This window comes from Saimiri boliviensis, chromosome 15 (genome assembly GCF_048565385.1).
Source record: "Saimiri boliviensis isolate mSaiBol1 chromosome 15, mSaiBol1.pri, whole genome shotgun sequence".
NCBI lineage: Eukaryota > Metazoa > Chordata > Mammalia > Primates > Cebidae > Saimiri > Saimiri boliviensis.
In genome coordinates, this window is record NC_133463.1 from 87,316,818 (window position 1) to 87,341,867 (window position 25,050).

Consider the following 25,050-nt stretch of genomic DNA (forward strand, 5'->3'; position numbering starts at 1 on the left):
AATCAAAGAACATCATACTAGTCACAGAAGCATTCATCCTTTTGTTGGGTTCCCTCTTTAGCAGAAAGTATTTGTTTATTAAAGCCTCCCTGCTGGGAGGTCACTGAGGAGGCTACTTTAGATCTGTTTTCATGCCAGACTCCAAGATGAAAATTTGCCTGCAGGAACTTTACTGGAGATTGCACGGGAATGGGGGGGATGAGTGTGAAGAGAGAAGAAAGAAGGATATGGCAGAGCAGAGAGATGGATTGAACAGAGACGTGGTGGCAAAAGAAGGCCTCATTTGATCCCAAAGGACCCTGAAGCTGCAAAGACTCAGAGGCCTTGACACAAGGGCTTTCTAACCCCGCACTGATTGGTTGCTGGATGCATACTGACTCCAGAGTTTAGATGTGACTTGGACTAGGCAGCTCTCTTCAATAGAGGACAATTCCCAGAGAGGAACTCACTGAGAGCCTTCATCCACCAGCCCCACCAGCACCTGAAAAAAAGGGATGCTTCACTTCTGAAGAGCCAGAACTAACCCTAACCATAATGCTTCCCAGGGACTGTGGGAAGCACACCACAGCATCCGCTACAGAGACTTCCACCATAATCTATGCAATTGCTAATGGTGGCTTGGCCAAGGGTATTAGCAGTGGAGTCAACCAGAAGTGTTGAATCTTTGAACTATTTCGAAGGTGAAGCAAAAATTATTTGCTCAAGAGTTAGATACTTGATGTGAAAGGAAAGGTTTAAACTAGAAAGACTCCAAGATTGTCGGCCTGGCGGCTAGAAAGATCAAGCCACCATTGGCAGAGGCACCGAAGACTGTGGCAGTGAAAGGTCTGGGGCAAGGTCAGGAGTTTCCCTTTAGACATGCTGTATATGAGGCGCCTGCAGGTACCCATGGGCAGAAGTGGGTAGTTGAATATGTAATGGTGGGTTTCAGAGACAAAGTCCAGCTGGGACAATGTAGGGGGTCCTTAGTGTACAGATGATATTTAAAGGTGTGAGACTGAAAAAGGTCATCAAGGAAATGCAGACAGGGCAGCGAAGAGGGGGTCTGCAGGTTGAGTCCTGGGAGTCCAACTTTTAGAGGAGAGATCCAGCAGAGAACAGTCAGTAACAGGAGAAGCAGAAAATGTGTGTGTCTTCTACTCTCGGTGTTTTCCTACCGCCGTGGGTTTATTCTTCCTTTCTCATTGTGATGTGGTCTGGAAAGCTGTCTATCTCTGCTTTCGCCACCTCCCGGGCTTCCACACCCTCTGGCTTCCCTTTGCATTTAGCCAATGGGAGGCACAGTCAGGAAACTAGAGAAGGCAGGGAGAAAGACGTGGGGACATTTATCCCTCCCATGCCATTCTTCTTCAGAGCTGCTCTGGCGGGCATGGTCTCATTCTATGACCATACCTTTTGACTAGTTTTCCCCACTTTGACTCCAATTCTCAACTAGATTCTGGCAACACCATGTCCACTATTTACCCCTACAGGTCTGGGAGTGTTAGTGACTTCCTGGGATTGTTATTCTCTGGGTGCATCAACATCCCTTTACCCTGTCATCCTTCTCTAAATAGTTTGCTGCTAACAATGTCTCTTCAAAAATCCCTGCCCAATATTTCATCTGTATCTGCCAAGACTCTGACTAATGTATGTGTGGTCCTGGAAGAAAAGTAAAATTAAAAAGTTTGAAGGAGGAGGACAAAAATCAACTGTCAAAAACTACTTGAAGTTGAACTAAGAAGTGGACTGAAAAATGACCACAGAGTTTCACAGCATGGAAAAAATGGTGATATTATCAAAAGCAATTTCCTTAGAGAGTGGTGGCAAATGGGTGCTCAGGATGAGTTTGAGAGAGAAAAGGAAGAAAAGTATCTGAAAAAGCCAGAGTAGGCAACTATTTTAAGGAGTTTTGCTGTAAACAGGAACAGAAAATGGAGCAGTGCAGGGAAGGGAAAATGAGATCAACACTATGCTTTTAAGATGGGAGAAATATTAGCATGTTTTCATGCTTACCGGAATGATCTAGTGTAGAGGGGAAATGATGTAGGGAGAGAATGGAAAATTACTGTAGCCATGTCCTTGAGTAGGTGAGATAGAGGCTGCCTCATGCATGAGAGGAGGCCCAGCCCTAAAATGTCATGTAGAGGATTTATGAACAGTGCCAGGAAAGAAGGCAGAAGGTACAGGTACAGATGCCTTTAGGTGGGCAGGTGTGGGAGCAGAAATGTGTGGAAATCCTTTTCTTATCACTTCTATTTTTTGAACTAGAAGCAATGGCATCACCCGAGTGTGAGGCTGAGGGAGACAGTGTTAGAGGTTTGAGGAGAGGAAAGGTGTGCATTGTTTCAAGTGGGAGAGTCAATGGTCCAGGGGAAGCTTTCATGATTGTGGGACTACATTAAGGGTCATTAAAGAGTTAGAGTCATGCATTTAAAGTAAGGTCGTGATTTTTCTGTGTTTCTCCTGCCATGTTTAGTTACCTGGGTGCAGACACACTGAAGAGAAGATTTTTGTGTGTGCACAGTTTTGAGGTTTTGCCAAGAGAGTATTACAAAGCAAGAAAGGGTAAGAGAGCTGAGAGAGTGCAGAGAGAGAATGTCTGATTGCCCATATTAAGGAGAAATGTGGACAGCAGTACAAAGGCACTAGAAGGAATGATTGGAATACGGGCAGTATATAAATACATCAATAACCATCCAATGCACATTGAAGGATACACAAGGAGTTTTACACACATCCCCTGCTCTTGATAGACTTATAATCTGATCAGTGGGGGAAAGAGTTTACTAACTTTCTTTGCATGCAGTGCTAAGTCCAAGGAACTTTGCCTACAATTTCTGGTTTAAGACCCTTTGCAGAGGCACAGTTAGGTGGTACTATTGCTCCTTTTTATAGACAAGGGAACTCAAGCTTAGTAATTTGTTCCACGTTGGAGGAGCCAGGAGAATTCAAACCAAGTGCTTTTTGTCAGCTCGAGCTGCCATAACCAAATATCACAGACTGGGTGACTTTGACCACGGACATTTCTTTTCTCACAGTTTTGGAGACTGGGGAATCCAAGCTTAACGGTGCTGGACAATTTGGTTCCTGGTGAGAACTCTCTTCCTACATTGTAGATGGCTGCCTTCTCACTCTGTCCTCATGTGGCAGAGATGCAGAAAATGTTCTCACACTCTCTTGATCTTGTGCTCTATCTTTTCCCATTCTTATAAAAACATTAATCCTAGATTAGGATCCTACCTTATGACCTCATTTAACTTTAATTACCTTCTAAAAACCCTGTCTCCAGAAATAGTTACATTGTGGTTTAGGGATTCAACATATGGTTTTGGGAGGACACATTTCAGTGAAGTCACCAAGGTTTTCTGATTCCAAAATGCCTTCTTCTTCTTTTTTTTTTAATTGCATTTTAGGTTTTGGGGTACATGTGAAGAACATGCAAGATTGTTGCATAGGTACACACATGGCAGTGTGGTTTGCTGCCTTCCTTCCCCTCACCTGTATCTGTCATTTCTCCCCATGCTATCTCTTCCCACCTTCCCACCCTCCGTCCCTCCCCCATTTCCCCCCAACGGCCCCGAATGTGTAGTGCTCCCCTCCCTGTGTCCATGTGTTCTCATTGTTCAACACCTGCGTATGAGTGAGAACATATGGTGTTCGATTTTCTGCTCTTGTGTCAGTTTGCTGAGAATGATGTTTTCCAGGTTCATCCATGTCCCTACAAAGGACACGAACTCATTGTTTTTGATGGTTGCGTAATATTCCATGGTGTATATGTACCACATTTTCCCTATCCGGTCTATCATCGATGGGCATTTGGGTTGGTTCCAGGTCTTTGCTATTGTAAACAGGGCTGCAATGAACATTTGTGTGCACGGGTCCTTATAGTAGAACGATTTATAATCCTTTGGATATCTACCCAGTAATGGGATTGCTGGGTCAAATGGGATTTCTATTTTTAGGTCATTGAGGAATCGCCACACTGTCTTCCACAATGGTTGAATTAATTTACACTCCCACCAACAGTGTAAAAGTGTTCCTATTTCTCCACATCCTCTCCAGCATCTGTTGTCTCCAGATTTTTTAATGATCACCATTCTAACTGGTGTGAGATGGTATCTCAATGTGGTTTTGATTTGCATTTCTCTGATGACCAGTGATGATGAGCACCAAAATGCCGCCTTCTTGCCATTTGATCTGTGATAGACAAATGCAGAGAACATTTCCAGATAAAATAACAAACAAAATCCATTGACATGTCCTTTCTGTTTACCTCAAAGCCCTTGAAGTGGTTCCTTTATAAAATAGAGGCTGTAATATACTACTGTCCTTCTAAAGCTTTAGAAAGAAAGATGTAACATGGATTTATAAATTCTACCATAGATATCCCTGATACAGTAAGGAAAAAAAGCAGCTTCAGAGAGTCAGACTCATAGAAGCTGAGAATAGAATAGGGGCCGAAAGGAGGAGAAATGGGGAGGTTTTGTTCAGTGGGTATAAAGTTGCAATTAAGGAAAATGAATAAATTCTAGAGCTCTGCTGTGCAGAGTGCCTGCAGTTACCAATGCTATAGTGTGCACTTAGAAATGTGTTAAGATCACATCTGTCATCCCAGCATTTTGGGAGGCTGAGGTGGGCAGATCACTTGAGGGCAGGAGTTGGGGACCAGCCTGGACAAGATGGCAAAACCCTGTCTCTACCAAAAATACAAAAATTTAGCCAGGCATGGTGGTACATACCTGTGGTCCCAGCTACTTGGGAGACTAAGGTAGAAGGATCCCTTGAATCTGGGAGGTAGAGGTTGCAGTGAGCCATGATCACACCACTGCACTCCAGCCTGGGCAGCAGAATGAGACCCTGTCTCAAAAAAAAAAAAAAAAAAAATGGACTGTGTTAAGAGAGCAGATCTTATGTTAAGTGTCCTTATACCAAAACAAATAAGCAAAAAATTCCCACGAAGGGACAAAAGGAAACTTTTGCACATGATGAATACGTTTATCACTTTGATGATGGCAATGATGTCATGAATGTTTGCATATGTCCAAATTCATCAGATTGTATGCATAACATGTACCACTCTTCTGATCAATAAAGCTGTTCAACACAAGCCTCAGAACACAAGTATGGTACAATAGCATTTCTTTTTTCAAAAAACTTATTAGTTTGCTAGGATTTCCATAACAAAGTACTGCAGATGTAGCGGCTTAATCAACAGAAATGTATTTTCTTATTTTCATGGAAGCTGGAAGTCTGAGGGGTCAGCAGGGCTGGTTCCTTCTGGGGTCTCTGTCCTCAGATGGCAGATGACTGTCTTCTCCCTGTGCCCTCATGTGGTTATTCTTCCATGTTTACCCATATCTAAATTTCCTCTTCTTATAAGATATCTTTTAAGAACATCAGTCAGGTTGAGTTAGGGCCCACCCTAATAAATTCACTTTAACTTAATTGCCTTTTTACCAAGCTATCTCAAAATAGTAACAGTTTGAGATACTGGAGATGGGGACTTCAACATACTAATTTCAATGATCACAATTCAGCCCATACAGATATCAACATCACATGTATGGAGTGTCCATGTGTGTGAGCATCTGTGTTTGTAAAATATATGAGTGTATTTGTAAATACATAAGGCAGCATTGGGGAAAGTTTGCAAAATAATAAAAGTAGCCTTTGGGTTGCCTTTGGGTTGGGAAATTGCCTTTGGGTTGGGAAGTTGATTTGTGAAAATAAGTTGTAAAAGGGAGATTTTGCCTTTATTTCTGTACAGGCTTTCATTTTTTTTTTTTTTAGACAGATTCTCACTCTATTGCCAGGATGGAGTATGGTGGCACAATCTCAGCTCACTGCAACCTCTGCCTTCCGGGTTCAAGTGATTCTCCTGCCAAGTACCTGGGACAACAGGCATGTGCCACCATGCCTGACTAATTTTTGTATTTTTAATAGAGATGGGTTTTCACCATGTTGACCAGGATGGTCTAGATCTCTTGACCTTGTGATCCACCCACCTCAGCTATCCAAAGTGCTGGGATTACAGGTGTGAGCCACCATACCTGGTCCATTCTTGATTTTATAGAATGAAAATAGATTAATTTGTATTGACAAGAATAAAACATTCTTAAAACAGGAGAAGAAGTATAGAACAAGGGCTGCTTGCATTTCATTATGTAAGGAAAGCTATATTCTGTAGGCTTCATGCTTGCCCAGCTTAATACCAAAACCAGATGGCCCAGGTGGGTATCACTCTCGTGTGAGCCCATGGGAGCTTCATACCTCTGTGAGTGTCTTCAACTTCCTTCTCTGGCCTTCAGTGCTTCTATCTGTGGCAGGAAACATCTGGCCAAGACTATGTGCAAGGCCTTTTCATTTTTAAAAGCCCACAGCCCATAGTTAATATTGATTAGAGTGAGAAGCAATGGTTGGGAGAGAGCATTGAGTAGCCAGAGATGGGAGTTACAATCCTCATGCCAATGCCTATGTCATTGTATGAATTTGGGAAATTCCCTTTTCCTCTCTGGGTTATGGTTTCACCATTGGTAGAACAAGCAACTGGAATTGGATCAATAGCTCTTCCCTTGACTCTGAAGCACCGTGACCGAGAGTAGCTTCACAGGTGGTTTAAAAGGGCAGTGGGCAGGGGCCTCTTTCTCTCCTGCCGCAAATGGGCAACTTCCTATCTGTCTATAAAAGAATGGACTTCAGAAGTTTCTACTTAGAAAGAGGAAAGAGTTCAAATGCTAAAGGAAACTTCTCACAGAGAAAGGGATAAAAGTTTTGCAGGCAGCCTGGAAGTTTACATAGGCTTGGGAAAATGAGGAGGCAAAACATAGGGTGTATTCAAGCATTCATATATATCCTGGAGGATGGAATGCGCATGAGGATACAAAACCGAGCAGGTTATGTCTGGCCAGATCCAGAGGTACTGGTTGCCATATTAAAGGGCTTGACTCTGACTGTGCTGTCTGTATTTGGAGGCTAAGTTACTATGTGCATACCAATTGCTTGCAATATCTTGGTAAATTATCTTTTATCACACTTTAGTATCCCTTTTAACATTACTTGACATGAACGTTGGTACGTTCATTTTGAATTTTGTATACCACCATTTTCATTTCAGCTATTTTAGCTTATTGTTATTTGTTGCTTTTGTTTTAAATGTGACTTTTGTAAGCAGCTTAGATGCGTTTTTTGTTTTAACCAATCTAATAGTATTTATTTATTTATTTAAATAGAAACAGTATCTTGCTATGTTACCCAGGCTAGTCTCAAACTCCTGGGCTCAAGCGATCCTCTCACCTTGGCCACCCCAAGTGGTGGGATTACACGTGTGAGCCACCGCACCCAACTGCACTTTTTGCAAGCAAGCAAGCATAACCTATTTGTTTTCATTATAATTATTGATACATTTGATCATTTTCATCAGTATACTTTCTCTTTTCTTGCTTTTTCTTGGATTGATAAAGGCTTATTTTATTTATATCTGTATTTGCCATTTATATATATTTTATTTGCCAATTATATATGTTTTATTTGCCATTTATATATCTTATTTGTATCTGTATTTGCCATTACAGATTATTACTTCTGTTTCTTTTTCATTAGAGTTACTCTTAAATTCTCAAAGTATACATACTTTTCTAACCACATGTGATGTTATTAGGATTTATTATATTTCACCAGCTTTCTCCCCCCAAAAGGGTTAGAACCCTAGTACACTTTAATTACCCTGCAGACCCAACTTTATTATAGTGCATATTATTATTACTATCTAGTATTTTTCCACATTAGGTTAAAACAAATAAGCAGATATTATTTGCTGTTATGTTTTTATAAAGTTAAGATTTAAGTAGATTTACCATCATAGTTTACTAGTTTCTTTCTGTATATATTTTTCTTTTACTTGTATCCTAACCCAAGTTTCTGGGTTCAACTTTCTTCTTGCTAAAATGCCTTCTTAAGGAGCTAGGTCTTTCAGTGAGAGTCAGGCGAGGTAAACTCTCTCTGTACAAATGAAAACACCTTTGTTTCATCTCACTTTTGAATAATAAAGCAAATTAGGTTTAAAATTCCAGGTTGATATTTATTTCCTCTCCACATCCTGAAGATGGTAATCTAGCATCTACGGTCCTATATTAAAAGTTTCCTATCAGTAGAATTGTTTCTTTGTATGTAATACTTATTTCTTGGTCTGGTAACTTTTAAGAGCATTCCTTTATCTTTGGTGTTTTGAAGTTTTACTACAATGTTACGAGGTGTGAATTTATTTTACTTAGCATGTCTGTCTTAAATAATGGGAAAGTTCTCCTAGAATATTGCTACATTTGGGGAGTTGGGGAGAGAGAGCATGGGGAGAAATGCCAGGTATAGGTGATGGGGAGGAAGGCAGCAAATCACGCTGCCACGTGTGTACCTATGTAACTATCTTGCATGTTCTTCACATGTACCCCAAAACCTAAAATGCAATAAAAAAATTTTTGAAAGAAAAAAAAGAATATTTCTACATTTGACACTCCGCCTATTTTCTAGTTCTGAGGAAAAATACGAGAGGCATGTTAGAACACCACAATCTGTCCCAAACGTCTCGTAAAATCTCTTTTATATCTATCACAATTGACCCCTTCTGCACCGTATTCTGGGGAAGTTTGTCACACTTATCTTACAATTCTGAGCTCGCTCGCTCTCTGACAATGTCCAGCTTAGAGTTGTCCTATTGGCATTTAATTTTATCCATGTTTAATTTTTCCCCAGAATTTGTAAAGGCTTTGGTTCCTTACCCAGCTGTTCCTAAATTTTTCTCTATTTTTTATTATTATTATTATATAATGCTCCAGAATTTTAGTTGAATTTTTCCTTTGTGGTCCTTTTATCTCACTTCCAAACAAGTATTCATTCATTTTTATTTCTTTTTATAATTTTATAAATTTGGGTTGCAATGGCATCTCTAGCAGTTTTTTTTTTCTTAGTATCATTCTTTCTATGGGGTCTTCTAAGTTTAAAACTATGTTCCACATTGTCAGCTGGATTCTCGTCTCACAAGGATGCTCCTGATCTAGCCCTTGAGTCAAGATGTGTTTTTTCCAGTTCTTGCCTTGGGCTGCCTCTGCTTACTTCTGTTCCTTTGGAAGAGCAGAACAGCCACAGCCTTGAACCTTGACACCATGTTTATCTGCTTCCTTTTAGAGGACAAGTTCAGCCCTAAAGTGAGCCTGGATTACCTATTACCATGCTCAGAGCTCCATCCAGTCCCTCTTATTCTAAGCCCCTGCGTGGCTGCAAAGGTGTGCCCCTGACCCAGCGTCCAGTAGGTTTGCATGGCAAGCGGTATGTTTTTACTTGATTTCTGATCTTTGCAAATGTTTATTTTTATTTTCAGTGTGACTAAGTATCTTTGTGTAAATGCTAGTGTGTACATCCAGACATATAGGCAGACATATACACTCCACTCCTGCCCGCCCCCACATGAACACGCAGCACAGTATCATTGTTCCAGATTGAGAGTTGCGTTTGCATTAACTCAACATAGTAACTCAAACTTAGTCCTTAGGCCAAAGAGTGCCTGCAGAGCAAGGGAATGGTAAGATTAGGGTTACACTGTAGCAAGATGCTTTTGCAAAGTAGGGAGAGGAGCTGGGTCTTTTGCAAAACTACTTCAGAAGCCCATCAAGGAGACTTATAACGGGAAAAGCAGAGGCTGCACAGCCCCCTGGGCCTCGCTTTGTATTTCTGCCCCATCACCTACTTCCTACTGAATATGTGGCTTAACCTCCCTGCGTTTCATTTCCTTTATCTGTAAAATGGGGCTAACAATACCATTGACTGGTAATGTCTGGGGAATAGGCTCAAATCCTGGAGCTTAACAGTTCTGACCATATTGATTGACCAGTTCCTGTGCTAAGTACTTTGCATATATTATTTCAGTCAATGCTTATGAAAACCCTGTGAGGTAAGTTTCATTACCCAAAGTACAGAAACAAAATCCAAGGCTTAAGAGAATTGAAATAGTTTACTTGCCCGAGGTTGAACAGCAAGTAAGCTATGTAATCAGCATGTGATGCTACCTCCATCTGGCTTTTAATCAATAGGTAGATGAAAGCTCTTATTTCGCTATTCCTATTGATAAGGACAAGTCTGGAAGAATAAAGGGAAGAAAATAACTGTGGAATACAGATATGGCAGGTGAGGAACAGGGAAGAGCCCAAGTTAGCTCAGGGCATGGATTTAAAAAGGTACAAGGGGTCTTAATTGCCAAAAGTGAGGGACATCCATTTGTCTTCAACAACTAAGACCTGCAAACTTGGTTTCAAGGCAGACAGAGATAGGTTTTGGTTAAGGAACCTCTGCTTCCCAACTCTGGGAGCTTGGAAAAGTTGTTTCATTTTCTGAGCCCCAAGTTCCACATGTGTAAGGTAGGAATAACAATCCATTCTCTGCAGACGTGTTGAGAGGATAATAGGAAACGGAACCATCTCAAGCATAGAGCAGGAGTGTAGCCAGGGGTCAGGGTTAGGTCCAAGTAATTTCAGAGCTCTTCTTTCCCACCCACACTCTGCTTTCCACTGAGAATGAGGCAGTTGACCCTGGTCTCCAGGCACAGGTAGGACCTAAAATGCAGAGGGAAGAGCGAAGGTGTTTTAGTCGAGGAGAAGCCTGTAAACTCAGGAAAAGCTTTATTTGTTTTTCAGCAGTTTTTAACCCTTAAGTATTTTTCATTCCTTGCTAATAAAGCCAAATTTGAAACCAACATAAAGAATGTAAAGGTAAAGGATACGTCTTCCGTTTCTTCTTTTCTTTTCTTATGCAACTCTTGTAATTAAACACAAATCTTGAATAATGCAAACCTATAATTCATGCAAATTGATCCCTAATGAGATGGAAACACGCCAGGTTTTAATTTGTTGAACTTGTGGGAGATAGCATAATGAGTTGGAAGGAACAGATGCAAAAATATGTCTCCTTTCATCTAAAATAAGCCCAACATTTCATTTCTCTGCTCAGTCTCATAAGCTTTTAGTGTCTCAATGTCTTCAATACTGTTTCAATCTTTAGATTTTTTTTTTTTTTTGCTAAGGAGATGATCACTCATCGCAGGCAGATTGATTCCCATTCATGGAAAATTTATGGTTGTACCAGCTCCCTATACCTGACCAGAATCTTCAGTGACATTACATTCTAAGACTTTTAAGCCCTGCAAGAGGACTTGATCCACTAGTGGTATGTAACCAACAAATACTCTACATGCAACTTTATCAGAGGCCTCAAGATTTTTTATCAATGGCTGGCAATTAGTTCCAAATGCAGAAAAAAGGGTAAGACACTCCTAAACTCTGTTCTGGTGGTAATGCTGAGAAGGGAAGCCAAAGAGATAAGCTTTTCAGGCAGAAAAACTGCATAAGCAAAACTATGGAAGCATGAATATGCATGACTTGTTCAGAATATAATGACTAGACTGGGATTGTTCTCTTCTTATATTGATTCTTTTCATAGGTACACAAAATAGGAAGTTAAACACCTAGAATTACTCAATGTACTCCTGCCTCTGTTACAATCCTCTCAGTTGCCTGAGTCTCTCTACTTAACAAAGTAAATAATACTTCAGTCTTTGAACAAAATAAGAAAGAAACTTATATGTCTGATGCTAGCTGTGCTGGGTAATTAATGAGCGTGTTGCCCCAACATATGCTCCACATTTGTGTGTAGTGTTTGCAACTTAACAGAGATGGACCTGGGGTCCCTCCAAGGTAATTCACTAGGAGGACCCATAGGACTCAGCATTTATTAGTACTTATGGCTAAGCTTGATTGTGGTGAAAGAACATAAAGCAAAATCAGCAAAGGAAAAGTCCAAGGGGCAATGTCCAGAAGAAACCAGGTGCAAGCTTCAAGAGCCTTTTCCCAGCAGAGTCTCATAGGATATACCTAATTCCCACAGCAATGAGCAGTGAAACACATGTGAAATGTGTCTTCCACAGTAGCTCATTAAGGACTCAATGTCCAAGGCTTTTATTGGGGGCTGGTCCTGCAGGCAGTTTTCTTGATGATATCCACCAAACTGCAGATTCCCAGAAGGAAAACAGGAACTCAGCATAAACCACACAGTTTGTGAAAAGAGTTTGCACAGAGCAAGCCACTCACATCAGTTCTGGGAATGGTAAGAACCCTCAGCGAAACCCAGGTTTTTCATCTTCCTTCCATGAACGTTGTTTTTAGGACAGCTGCCTCAGGCCTGCTATGCTAAATCTCCTTTTCACATGAGAAAGTACTCAAACGATTATCATCCAAAGAAGAATGCAGAAAAGTATGCTGGAGAGTACAACGTAATCTGAATAGAAATACAGAAAAAAAGAAATTATTCCTAGATTAAGGCAATGCAACCAGTCTTTATTACCGGGCTATGGAGGAACATGGCAGAGACAATATGAGAGAAACTCATGAGCAGTGTTGAGCAAGATGGTCTTCCCTGATCTGGGTCTTGAAGGATGAAGAAGATGGATGGGAAGGCCACCTCTAGAGATGGAGCAAACAGCATGGGCACACGAGTGGTTCAGGGAATACACAGGATGACTGATTAGAATAAGTCCATTCATTCGTGTGTTCATCCAGTCTGTATTCACGTTATTGCTGTTCACAAATCACCACAAATGTAGTGGCTTAAAGTAACACAGGCTTATTCCCTTACAGTTCTGGAAGTCAGAAATCTGAAATGAGTCTTATAAGGTCAAAACTGAGATGTCAGCAAGGCTGGTTACTTCTGTAGCCACTGAGGGGAGAATCTGCCTCCTTGCTTTTTTCAGTTTCTATTACCCATCCCCATTCCTGGGATCAAGGAGGAGCGTGTGGGAAGTAGAAAAGTTCCTCTTCAGAGTTACCTTTCTCATTAAAGAATAAATCCTTCTTGCTCTTTTGCTAAAAACTCTTTGTTAATCCCCATGCTATGTAGCTGTTGAACATGCTTACAGGCATGTAGTACATTCTATGCCCTTGTATTTTAACAGATTAAATGCTGGATATGCTCACAGGCATGTCCCAGCTCGCAGCCTGTGACCCTTCCTTATTTGGAATTCCTTTTTGTTCTCCATTGCTTTTACCCATTTAGAAAAGTTTTAAGTTGTTAGCCAATCGTGTTTTAGTTTAGATTGTGAGGTCTGACTTCAACTAATAGAGATCAGACAGAGCAGTAAAGACAATCCCAAATGCATAAGGGATAAATATGTCTGCTTTTCCTTTGTTTGTTATACACTAATGGCAAAATGGCTAGCGAGGTACCCTTCCTGCAGGAAGTAAAAATTGCCTTGCTGAGAGATCCTTTGTCTCAGTGCTAATTTTTCTTTGCAGCACTGAGCATCTATTTCCAACAAGGAGGATGACTCCTTCCTCATCACTACGACCTCTTGCTTCCATCATCACATTTACTGCTACTCTTCCCTCACTCTTCTGAGGACCCTTATGATGACATTAGGACCACCCACATGATCCAGGATAATCTCCCCTTCTCAGGCGTCTTAACTTAATCACAACTGCAAAATACCTTTTGCTGGGTAAGGTAACATTCTTGTTTTGGAGATTAGAACATGATCTTGGTAGGGAGGGCATTTTTCAGGCCACCACACAGTCATCCACCCATGCATTTATTAACTGAACAAATAGATATTAATCTGTTATTTGTCATGCACTGTATTAAGCAAAGGGAATTTTTTTAAAACCATGTCACTTGATAAGTATGCCTTGTGTGTTAAAAGCTTTCGTCAAGATTGTCCCTAGGTGTGGCCAGTCACATATGAAAAAAATAAGCAGGGGATTTTCTTGGAGCAGTATAATGAGAGTAGATGGGGAAGAGTCTTGAAAACTCAGCAGAAGGCTTCACACTTTACAAGAAATAAATATTTGTTCCATGGTAGTCCCAGCCTCAGAAGACAGAGACCAATTTTTCAACAATTCAGAGATTACATATAAAATATTATAGCTGTGGAACAGGATTGACTCTTTAGTCACTGTGGTTAATAGCCTGGGTCAAGCAAAGCGCTTATTTAAGATTAAACCAAAGAAAAATTGTCTCAGACATTCTGACGCCAAATTATGGAATACATTTATTTGGTGCATTTTTTAATCTATTTTTCATAGCAACGTAACCAACTCTTTAATTGTTAATGATGATCCAAGTTGGAAAAAAAGCAAAATATTCTCATATATTTAAAATCTTACTGGCCATCAGAAATCCAATGTGTGATATAATAGTACCAATCAAAATGTTAAATCTAGAGTGTAAGACACTGAGTGCACAAGTCCTTCCTTCAGGTTACAAACGAAAATCCCTTCAATATACACTTGGTGAGCGCTTAAGTACTCGACATATTGTATTAAGGTAAGATTCACAGAACATGATTTCTAGAAGTCTACAGGAGGACACACACACACACAATGGCACAAAAATCTGACCTTGATCAAACGAAGCTCTTTATATGCAACGTGCCATGGAGACATAGGATAAAGCATTTTAACTTTGACTGAAAGAATGGAACAAAATCTTTGGGAGGCTGAAGTGGGCAGATCATGAGGTCAGGAGATCGAGACCATCCTGGCCAACATGGTGAAACCCTGTCTCTACTAAAAATGCAAAAATTAGCTAGGCATGGTGGCACGTGCCCATGAGTGCCTATAATCCCAGCTACTCCAGCGGCTGAGGCAGGAGAATTGCTTGAACCTGTGAGGTGAAGATTGCAGTGAGCTGAGATCACACCACTGCACTCCAGTCTGGGCAACAAGAGCAAATTTCCATCTCAAAAAAAAAGAAAAAAAAAGAAAAAAAAAAAAAAAAAAGAATGACACAAAATCCACAGAGTGGAGAAATTTAAGTCTTGAAGGGTGATGATGATGATAATCATGGTGTCCACATTTTGTATTCTTATGATTTTTTTTTTCTTGAGAGAAGAGACTTAAACTCATGAGGGAAACACAAGATGACACTGTTTAAAAGTGATCTAGTTCTTGGTAATATAGAGGAAAAAAGCTTAGGTTTTAGATTTACACAGTCTGAGATTCAAATGCAGGCTCTTGAACCAATTATCTGTGTTTATTTGAATAACGTATTCTGTGAGTCTCAATGTCCTCATTTACAAAACAAAAATGTTAATGAAACAACGTTTTAGAAAGTTATTTTCCTCCAGCCCCTTAGCCATTTACTAACTGTGTAAACTTGGACGATTTCTTCATCAATTTCTTCAAATGCAAAATACAGAAAATTTATGCTCTACTTCACAGAAGTAAATAATGCATAAGTCATAAGGCAACAAAATAATGTATGTGAAAATCTCTAAATCGTAAAATGCTAAACAAAAGTTAATATCTCCAATTTACATCACCTTTAAAGGGATAAAATTGTAGATATTTAGAGGTACATGGAATGGGAAACTAAAATAATCTCAGATGGCTTCCTGTAGAAGGTAGGATATGAGTTGGTACTATTTAGGTGACTTTTGAAGTACTAGCTATAAAAACCACAATTCAAGACCCCATGACAGAGCAGCAGGCACTACTGTATCTCACACATCCCCACTGGGGATATAATCAATGTACTGGATTTCTACATCAGGATACTATCATTAAACATGGGTTCAATTTGCTTTTTATAATACAGTCAGCTTTACCAAAATAGAAAATTCTTTTTATCCAGGAAGTTGATGGGGACACAGCTCATCCAGGATCAGTTCCTAGTGTAAGGGATGGTCAAAATCAACAGGAAGCGCATCTAGGCAAGCAGCTGAAACTGCATTTTCTGGATCGTGCTGCTAGATGATGGTGAGTTCCATGGGAGTTAGGGGTAATTAGGGTGGCTACAGACAGGAAGACGTAGCTGACTCAAGGACAGTGTATTAGTCTGCTCTCATGCTTCTAATAAAGACATACCTGAGACTGGGTAATTCATAAAGAAAAAAAGAGGTTTAATGGACTCACAGTTCCACATGGCTGGGGAGGCCTCACAGTCATGGTGAAAAGCAAAGGAGGAGCAAAGGTATGTCTTACATGGCTACAGGCAAGAGAGCTTGTGCAGGGGAACCCCCTTTAATAAAACCATCGGATCTCATGAGACTTACTCACTATCACAAGAACAGCATGGGAAAAACCTGTCCCTATGGTTCGGTGACCACCCACCAGGTGCCTCCCACAAGACATGGGGATTATGAAAGCTGTAATTCAAGATAAGATTTGGATGAGGACACAGCCAAACCATATCAGACGGAGACTTAAGATGCTGGCCAAGGGAAACAAAGAATTAAAAAGAGGCAGTTAGTACCCTGAACAGTGCCTGCAAAGTCTGCTCCGAGAAAGGGATTACTCTAACTCTTCTTGGAAAAAGGATCTTCTCAGCTGCAGATCTGAGAAGTCTCTGGCCATCACCTCAGTGTGCCAGAAGGAGCACTGTGTAAACACCCTCTCTATTGGCAAAACTGTAATCCAAAAAAAATCACCCTAATTCCATGCTGAATATGGACAAAAACAGAAAAATATATTGGTCCTATGGAGTATGGCGTGAGCAGAAAAGGTCAAGTTCATCCACAGTGTGTATCAGTGAAGATCATCTATTGCAGGATCCATGGAAAAATCCTAGGATACCATTTCAAGTTGTCAAAAGGTGCAAGGAGATATTATCCCCCTGCCAAGAGGACCAGAAAACCATAAGAAGAATACAACTTGAGTCAACTAGTCAAGATTCGGGGGGAAAATGAATGAGATGAAGTCAGAAAACCAGAAAAAGCATATTAAAAAATCATACCAGAATCTAAAACAAATATTTTTAAAGCAAATGTAAAAATGGATAGAGTCAAATAAATAATATGGATAACAGATTTGCAAAACCAAAAAAAAATGGAGAGATGAAAACACAAATATCCAAATTAGTATTTTTAAAACAAAGCTATAATGATACAAAAATATAAAAACATCCTAATTAGAAAATCTGAATTTAAAGATTTGTATAATAAAAAATTACTAAAGTAATATTAGAAAACACAGATAACCTGAATAAGACAGTAACCAGAAACACTGGAACAAAAATAGTTACATAAATGCTTCTGAAAAAGTGCTCAGCCAAGACAGTTTATAAGTGACATTTTAAAATTTCTTATTCTTTGTAAGCTATGCAAGAACATAGAAATGCCCTCAGTTTTACAAACCCAGTATATAATCTTGCGTCCAAATCCTGATGAAGATAGAATAAAGACATTATTCAAGTCTCACTTTGAAACATTGCCATAAAATTCATATTACAGGCAAATAAAATCCAGTAGTAAATTAAACTAATAAAGTATTTCAGAATGAAAGGATGGATTCTTAGCTGGAAAACATTAATATGTCTATCATCACTGAAGAGACACAGACTGTCTGTCCTTAATATTGCTGTATTCTTTTTAGAGTAAAATTCAGCTTACCGTCTATTACACCGATCTGCATTTCCTCAACTTTAATTCTCTCAACTAACTCCATCAGATTCTTGCGCTCAGTATCTCAGTGAAACCTGTCCGCCACTGTGGAAGAACAAGGAGTCAACTTTCAGTAGTCGCACTCAATTTCTCATCAGTGTTGACGTTGGTGAATATTAACCTTTCATCCTTCTTTTAAAAAAATTTATTATTTATTTATTTATTTGGAGACAGGGTGTTGCTCTATCACCCAGGCTGGAGTGCAGTGGCAGGAACACAGCTCACTGTAGCCTCAACCTCCTGGGCTCAAGCGATCCTCTCACCTTAGCCTCCTGTGTAGCTGGAATATGGATCCACACCGCCACACCCAACTAATTTTTAAAAAATTTTTTGTAGAGATGGGTACTCACTTTGTTGCCCAAGCTGGTCTCGAACTCCTGGGCTCAAGCAATCCTCCTGCCTCAGTCTCCCGAAGTGCTGGGATTACAGGCATGAGCCTCCATGCCTGGCCATTTCATACGTGAATTTCTTTTCTATGTGTTGCTTCTAGGATACCATACTGTCTTGGTACTTCCTGCTGCCCTTCTGGTTATTCATTTGCTTATTCCTCTTTCTCATTTAAGTGCTGGTACACCAGGCTCATGCCAGAGACCTTTTCTCTATACACTTGCTATATGATATTAGCCAGTGCTATGGCTTTATATACCATTGCCCTGCTATCCACTTCCACATGTGTATTGCTAACTTGCAAGCTCCAGTTTCTCTGTGCTACCATCCACTTAACATCTATTTCGATGTCTGATAGTCAAAATAACTTGCTTCTTATTTTTCCACCCCTTGCCTGTCCTCTGCAAAGGTTTACCAACTCAGTCATCGGCACCATCCATCTGCTTCAGCCAAACCTTCGCGCCACCCTTCATGACCCATGCACAGTCTGTCAGCACATCTTGCCAGCTCTCTTTTCAAAATTAATCCCCAAATTTGGCACTTCGCTTCTCACCATGTTGACCACAATCACCCTCATAGAGAGATGTTTGAATCTGTGGGCTGGGAGCACGTGAACTTTCTCAGAATGTACCTAAGAACCTGCGTGTTATTCTATAGTTACCTCTACTTCCTTCTACTCCTGCACTAGAATTAAACACCTTCAAATAAATGGCATAGCTATGGAGTCACCCCCCAACAAAGGTGTTGTGTTCAGAAAGATTATTTCATTCTGATGTGTTTCCATTTATTTAGAACCAATCTCAAACCTCAGTACTTGCCTCTCCTGACCCTTTGCCTAAAACTTTGGCCACAATTCTGCACATGTCACCATCACAAGCTGTATCTCTTCTGGTTTTCTGAGACTACCCTTCCACCAGTGAGAAACTTGCTTCTATAATGTTAGTGGATATTCCCGTCCCTCCTCTAACCTTCCATAGCTCCCTCTCCAACTTGATTACAAGCAACTGTGAAAAAGGGACTTAGCAAGACTGGGGCGGGGAGGGGGTGCGTGCGTGCATGTGTGTGTATATGTGTATGTGTGTGTGTGTGAGAGAGAGAGAGAGAGAGACAGAACCAAGCATATTTCAAGATAAGAGCAGGCACCCTGAAATAAAGCATATTTGTTCAGAAAGAAACCACTTCTTGATCAGCTACTTGGAGTAAACACTGAGACACTAAAGTCCTGAGTGCGCAGGAGTTGAAGACACAGGAAGCTAAAATGCTTAGTCCTAGAAAAGAACAGAGCATATGGAGCATATGCCATGTTGAGAAGAGAGGGAAGGAGGAGGCGTTGCTGAGAAGTATGACTGACTGGCAGGCAGACCTTTTAAGGTCAAGGATCTAGATCCAGTTTGAATATGATTACAATTGTGTTCATGTTAACAACCTCACTCCTCTTTCCCAACTTCTCAGGATAGTTGACTACACACATCAATACCATACAATTGAGCATGATGGGTGTGCATGGAGCAACTAAGAGAAGAGACAGAGTTCCACATATGGACCAGCACAAGACAGAACAGGGCAGGCAGTGGCACAAACCAAACAAGAGCCTAGAGTCAAGGATGAGAATGAAAATATGGGTCTCCTCACACACGTCATCATTGGAAGTGTCCAGAATTTTATGCACCAAGCTTTCAGAGTATGCAGAACAGAGTTGGCGCCCACATTTTATGGGTCACAGGGACAGGGAGACCCCATTTGCTAGGTGAACTATTCATACTTATCACCCTCCAGTAATCACTCAAAAATTCACAAGTAAACACAGTGCCTAAAGATCCGTGGTGGTGTTATTAAATAGGAAGCATGGAGGAGGAAGCACTAGACCCTCTTACCTGTTAAGAAGATCTTGGTAGCTTTGATGGTTCAGTAAGAGATACTTGCTAACTCAAAGACATGGCCTTAATAAGTGCTGGTAAATGTTGAAAGTAAAAAAATAAAATATACAAACATAACTAATCTGTAGTTTATCAAAGGTATAAACAGATGCTAAGTAAATGTGCTTAAAGGCAGATTTGCTTGCTTATAGCTTTCCCACGCAGTCACACACACATTCCCATGAAAGCTTAGCCCACAAACACATACAAGGCACATCTTCTGCCACTTCTACACCTTATCCCGTTATCATCCAGCCTGGCTCTAGTCTTTCACAGTCAAAGACTATCGAGAGTTACCACACTGATTCCTAAATTTCCATCCCTGCCCCAGCATAGTCCATAAGGGAGGTGCTCCTCATCCATCATAAAGTGATCAAAACAATTTTTAAAAAAAGATTAAATGACAAAAGTCCAATTTTATTCAACTGAGAGAATTGAGAGAACACGTATGACAGGGGTCAAGAACACAGTGGGCTCAGGAGCCAGACGACCTGCACCCAGACCTCAGCTCCACCACTTCTTAGCCACGTGATCTTGGTGAAGTTGCGTAACTCCTCTCGGCCTCAGTTTACTCATCTGTAAAATGCAGATTATACTGGTGATATTATCACATAGTTTCGTCTTGAGGATTAAATAAAGTCAATATTAGCAAAGTACTTAGAACAGTGCCTGGCACATCGTAAGTGCTACCTAAATGTTTGTTAAACAAATAAAATTTTATTTAATCTTAGATGATGTTCCAACTATTTTTCTGGTGTTTTTAATCTCTCATGAAATGCTCGTTTTAGTAAATTACATGTTTTTGTTGATTCGGTTTTCATATTCTTATTTCACAGAATAAGTTGGTGCCCAACTATATGGCAGTCCTGGGCTCTCCACATCTATTTTTTCAATTCTTGCTGAAGTCTCCAAGTTTGGGAAATACTATTTAGTTCCTACATTTTATAAACAGAGAAACCAGTGTCCATAGAAATTAGACACCTTGCCATGATCTAACGATCACACAGAAGCTGTGTGACTCCCCCCTGCCAGTATGTCCTCTCTTTCCGGTACTTTTCCATTCATTCAGCATCTTCCAACTCCACTGGCCTTGTTTCTCTTCCTCAGCTACTCCAAGCTCATCACCAATTTGGATCCTCCTTTCTATTTAGGAGAGTCAGCCACTACCCGTACATCTTTCTGCTAACACATAGCCAGTTTTTATGTTGAGTTTCTCATGAGAAAATCTGTTTTTCAGTGAATGGTTGTTTTTGTTTTGTGGGGGTTTTTTGAGACAGAATCTTGCTCTGACAGTCAGGCTGGAGTGCAGTCGTGCGATCTCGGCTCTCTGCAACTTCCGCCTTCTAGATTCAAGCAATTCTCCTGCCTCAGCCTCCTGAGTAGCTGGGATTACAGGCATGCAGCACCACACCTGGCTAATTCCTGTATTTCTAGTAGGGACAGGGTTTCACCATGTTGGCCAGGCTGATCTCGAACACCTGACCTTGCGATCTGCCCACCTTGGCCTGAATGGTTATTAATGGATGCACATGGGATTAAAATTGCAAGGATTATGATATCACGAGAGCTTTGCCTGATTGAGACATTAGGGTGACAATCTAGGAGCTGATTGGCTCAATGTGTTGCAGCACACGTGTAGATTTCTGAACATCAGTTGACTGATTTTGCCAAAGAAGAAACTGGTGAAAAAGTGGAATTAATTTTTATTAAACCCCTAATGTTTGTACCCTCTGCAATTTGTAAAAAGCCATTAGAAATAAATAAATGCTCTCTATGAACATCAAATGTTTCAACGTATATTAACTACACAAATTTGAAATTTAAAATGTATTACAAATTTTAGTGAAGAGTTCTTTTTCCAAGAAGGAAGTAGATGGAATTGTAAGAGAAGCACTTTACAACCTGCCGAGATATAAAACATGCCTCTTATTTTCTTCCCTGCCCCAAAAAAGTGGTGTAACTAAATATCAATAGATACACGCTAAGAAATGTCCCCAGTTCTTAAGTCCTAACCCAGCTGTGAGTCTCTGCAGTCTATGCCACTGTTCCCTGAGACACTGGATACATTATAGCCAGTCCGAGATGGAAACAACAGTCACTAATCTCTGCTAGTGAAGTGAAAATAGTTTCATAGATTTTATTAACTTTAGAATGGTGACGCAATCTAGGGTATACATGGTAACCAATGTAAGTCTGAAATAAGAATTCTGGTATTTTAGGTTTGAGGTATTTTTTAGAAGGGTTACATTTTTCAATAATGCTACCTGCAGACCTATTTTTATAAAAATGAAGTACAAACCCTAGGATATCCAAAAGTCCCCAAGCAAGAGGAAAAGTACATTCCTGGTTTTATTCCACAAGATGGAGCCAGCTGCAGATCTGTAATCTTGGATCTACAGTCAAAAATCTATTTCACTTGTACAACAGTAAGCCGATGCCATCGTTCTTATTTTAGTGACAAACAGTGGGTTATAGCAATAAAGTGTTTTACTTCATTCATGAGTCTGAAGAGCCTTTTTTTTTTAATGCACAGCAGTAGCCCATGTTTTCAAAGAACTGTCAAGAATGTCACCGAATGGGGACTTGTGGCATGGATTCTGACAAGATGGCCAACATAGGAGGACAGAGGGCAGGAGCACTGCCCTGCTCTCAAATAAGTTAGGCAGACCAATAGGCACAGTCTGACATCAGCACACAGGGGTCCTGAAACCTGCTCTTCCAGCAACATGTTTGGCATGATTAAAGGAGAGGAGACTAAAACTCTGGGGATATTTATCACTTAGATCCCTGGGCTACCTGGAAATTAAAGAAAGTGCTTCTTTATGCAAAAATGTTGAGAATCATGGAGAGAAATGGGAAATGACTAGGAAAGGGAACACTCTCTTATGATGGCCCCTACCCGTCAAGGCTCTCTTCCTTCTCATGTCCACCAAAAACTTGGAAACAGCCAGTTTATACTGATCTTTTCCTCTCCTCTGAAATTCCACAGCAAAACCTACATTCATGCTATTAAATTGGTTTTATAATTTAAGCTACTTTATCAGCCACTGGGAGGTTTATTCATTAGATAACTATGATCTGCTCTCCCTCTACAGATGCACCATGTCTCAGGGTGTTGGAAAATATTACCTGTTGCAACCCTCATATAGCAACTATGTCCACAGGATGTCAATCTCCTTCTTCTCTCTGTGTAAACCACTCTAGATGCTCACCTAATCTGTACCAGTACCTGTCCATCTGCAATGTTAAACCTCTTCTTATGTTCAGATTTAAGCAGTCACAGCAATGCTCACAATAAAATCACCTGAGAAGATCTACCTCAACTTTATGTCAAGTCTCCATTAGCCTCTTGGACCTAAGCCTCAGCCCCTTTTCCAGTCCAGAAGCTTGGGGTGGTGTCCAGTTCCAAACAGAAACGGATGAATGTAATCATCACCGAGGTTTAAAAGACCCCATATTCACTACAAAGTACATTTGTTAAGTAACAATGAATTATTTCACAATGTAACTCACCAAAAATGCTTGCAGTCTGAGGGTATGGCCTTGCAGTCAGATCAATTATGTTCAAGTCTGAATTTTTCAGTCTTGCTTTCCAGCTTTGAGCAGTCACTTCACCTTTTTGAACATCACTTTTCTCCTCTGTGATATGTAATAATAGCAACCCACATCTGCCACTCTGGGGTCTGTCCCCAGAAGAATTCTTCATCCCTCTCTTCTTTGTTGCTCTTTTCCAAACGTAGTACCGCTGTTTCACATTTATTTGCTTGTTGACTAAGAAGTGTTCCACACAGAGGATATACTCAATCATGCAGACAAGATGACCATCTTGGGATGCTGATCAGCATCTTTCCCTATCCTGGTGCTGGCTCCATGGTGGCAGAGATAGAGATCATGCACCCATTCAGAACAAGGGACCTGGGCTCAGCAAGGCTGCTCTGAACATCACACTATTATGGGTCCTGTGTGACAGCAACACAAGCTACAGCTGAGTGGCCAATGTGGCTGCTCTCCTAGAAGCAGGCTGGTGACACTGGATCCAGTTCATGATGGAGGGTGCAATGATTGACAGTCACTGGAGAATGCATACATTCTGGCTAGGGATTTACCATTTCTGCACATCACTCATCTGCTGGTACTCCCACCTGTAGACTTACAGAATTATTTGTTCATTCCCATGGTATAACATGCTTTGACTAAGAGTTTATCTTATCACAGGAGTACAAAAAAAATGGGCTCACAATCTAAGGTATTTATGGTGATGAATTCATTGTATTCACTGGTCTGCCACCCATACCAGCTACATACAGAAGTAGTAGCCAGGTAGCTGTGACTACTGATGGGATGTCTTACTGAGAGGTGGTATTAACTAGCAGAAAACTTTTTAAAGTTGGGACCTGTACTACACTATGGAATACATTTTCCAACTAGTGACAAAAATATGGCATCCTTTCTTTGAAAGCCAGATACACGGGTACAGAAAATAAGGGATTTGAGTAGGAGTGCCTCTATCGCTGTATCACCTAATGATACGTTGGCAAGGTATTTGCTTCCTATCTTGAAACCATGGGTGTTACTGAGTTATCAGTTTTAGCTCCCAAGAGAATTCTTCTTCCAATAGGGGACACAGAAATGGTCTAATTAAACTGAATTTAAAACAACCACATGGCTAGTTTCTACATATCAAAAAAATAACAGGCAGACACAGGGTTTCCATTATGGTTAGAATGATGAATTCAAATTTCAAGGAGAAACTGCTGGCTGCTACAGAGGAGGGCAGGAAGAATGATGAGTGGAATCTAAGGGATTTATTGGGGTACTTTTTAATATATCTATGTCCAAAAATAAGTATCAATAAGGGATTACAGCAATCTGCCAAAAATCAAGACCACTAAGGATCTAGATACTTCAGGAATAAAGATTTAGCCACACCAGGTTAAAAAAAATGCCAAGCAAATGAAAGGCCAGTGGAAGACAAAAGTGACATGGAGTGGGAGAAAAGGGGAGGGAGGAACCAGTATCAACTATGGCTTCGTTACCACCCCATACGTGGGAACTGCAGAGCTGTGTGTATTTTTGGCATCCACAAATCACTTTTTTTCTTTTTTCTTCTGTTCTCTTCCACTGCTGGAATGAAGTTTCATTGATGCTTTATCTCATGACTTAGTTCACAAACCATGAAAAGTCTCTAAGAAAAGAACCACTTTTCACTTGGAGACCCTGAAGTTGAGCTCAATCTCATTAATCTACGACCCTTGGTGATTCCCCTCACTGGCCAGGTGGCAGGAGTATCTTCGT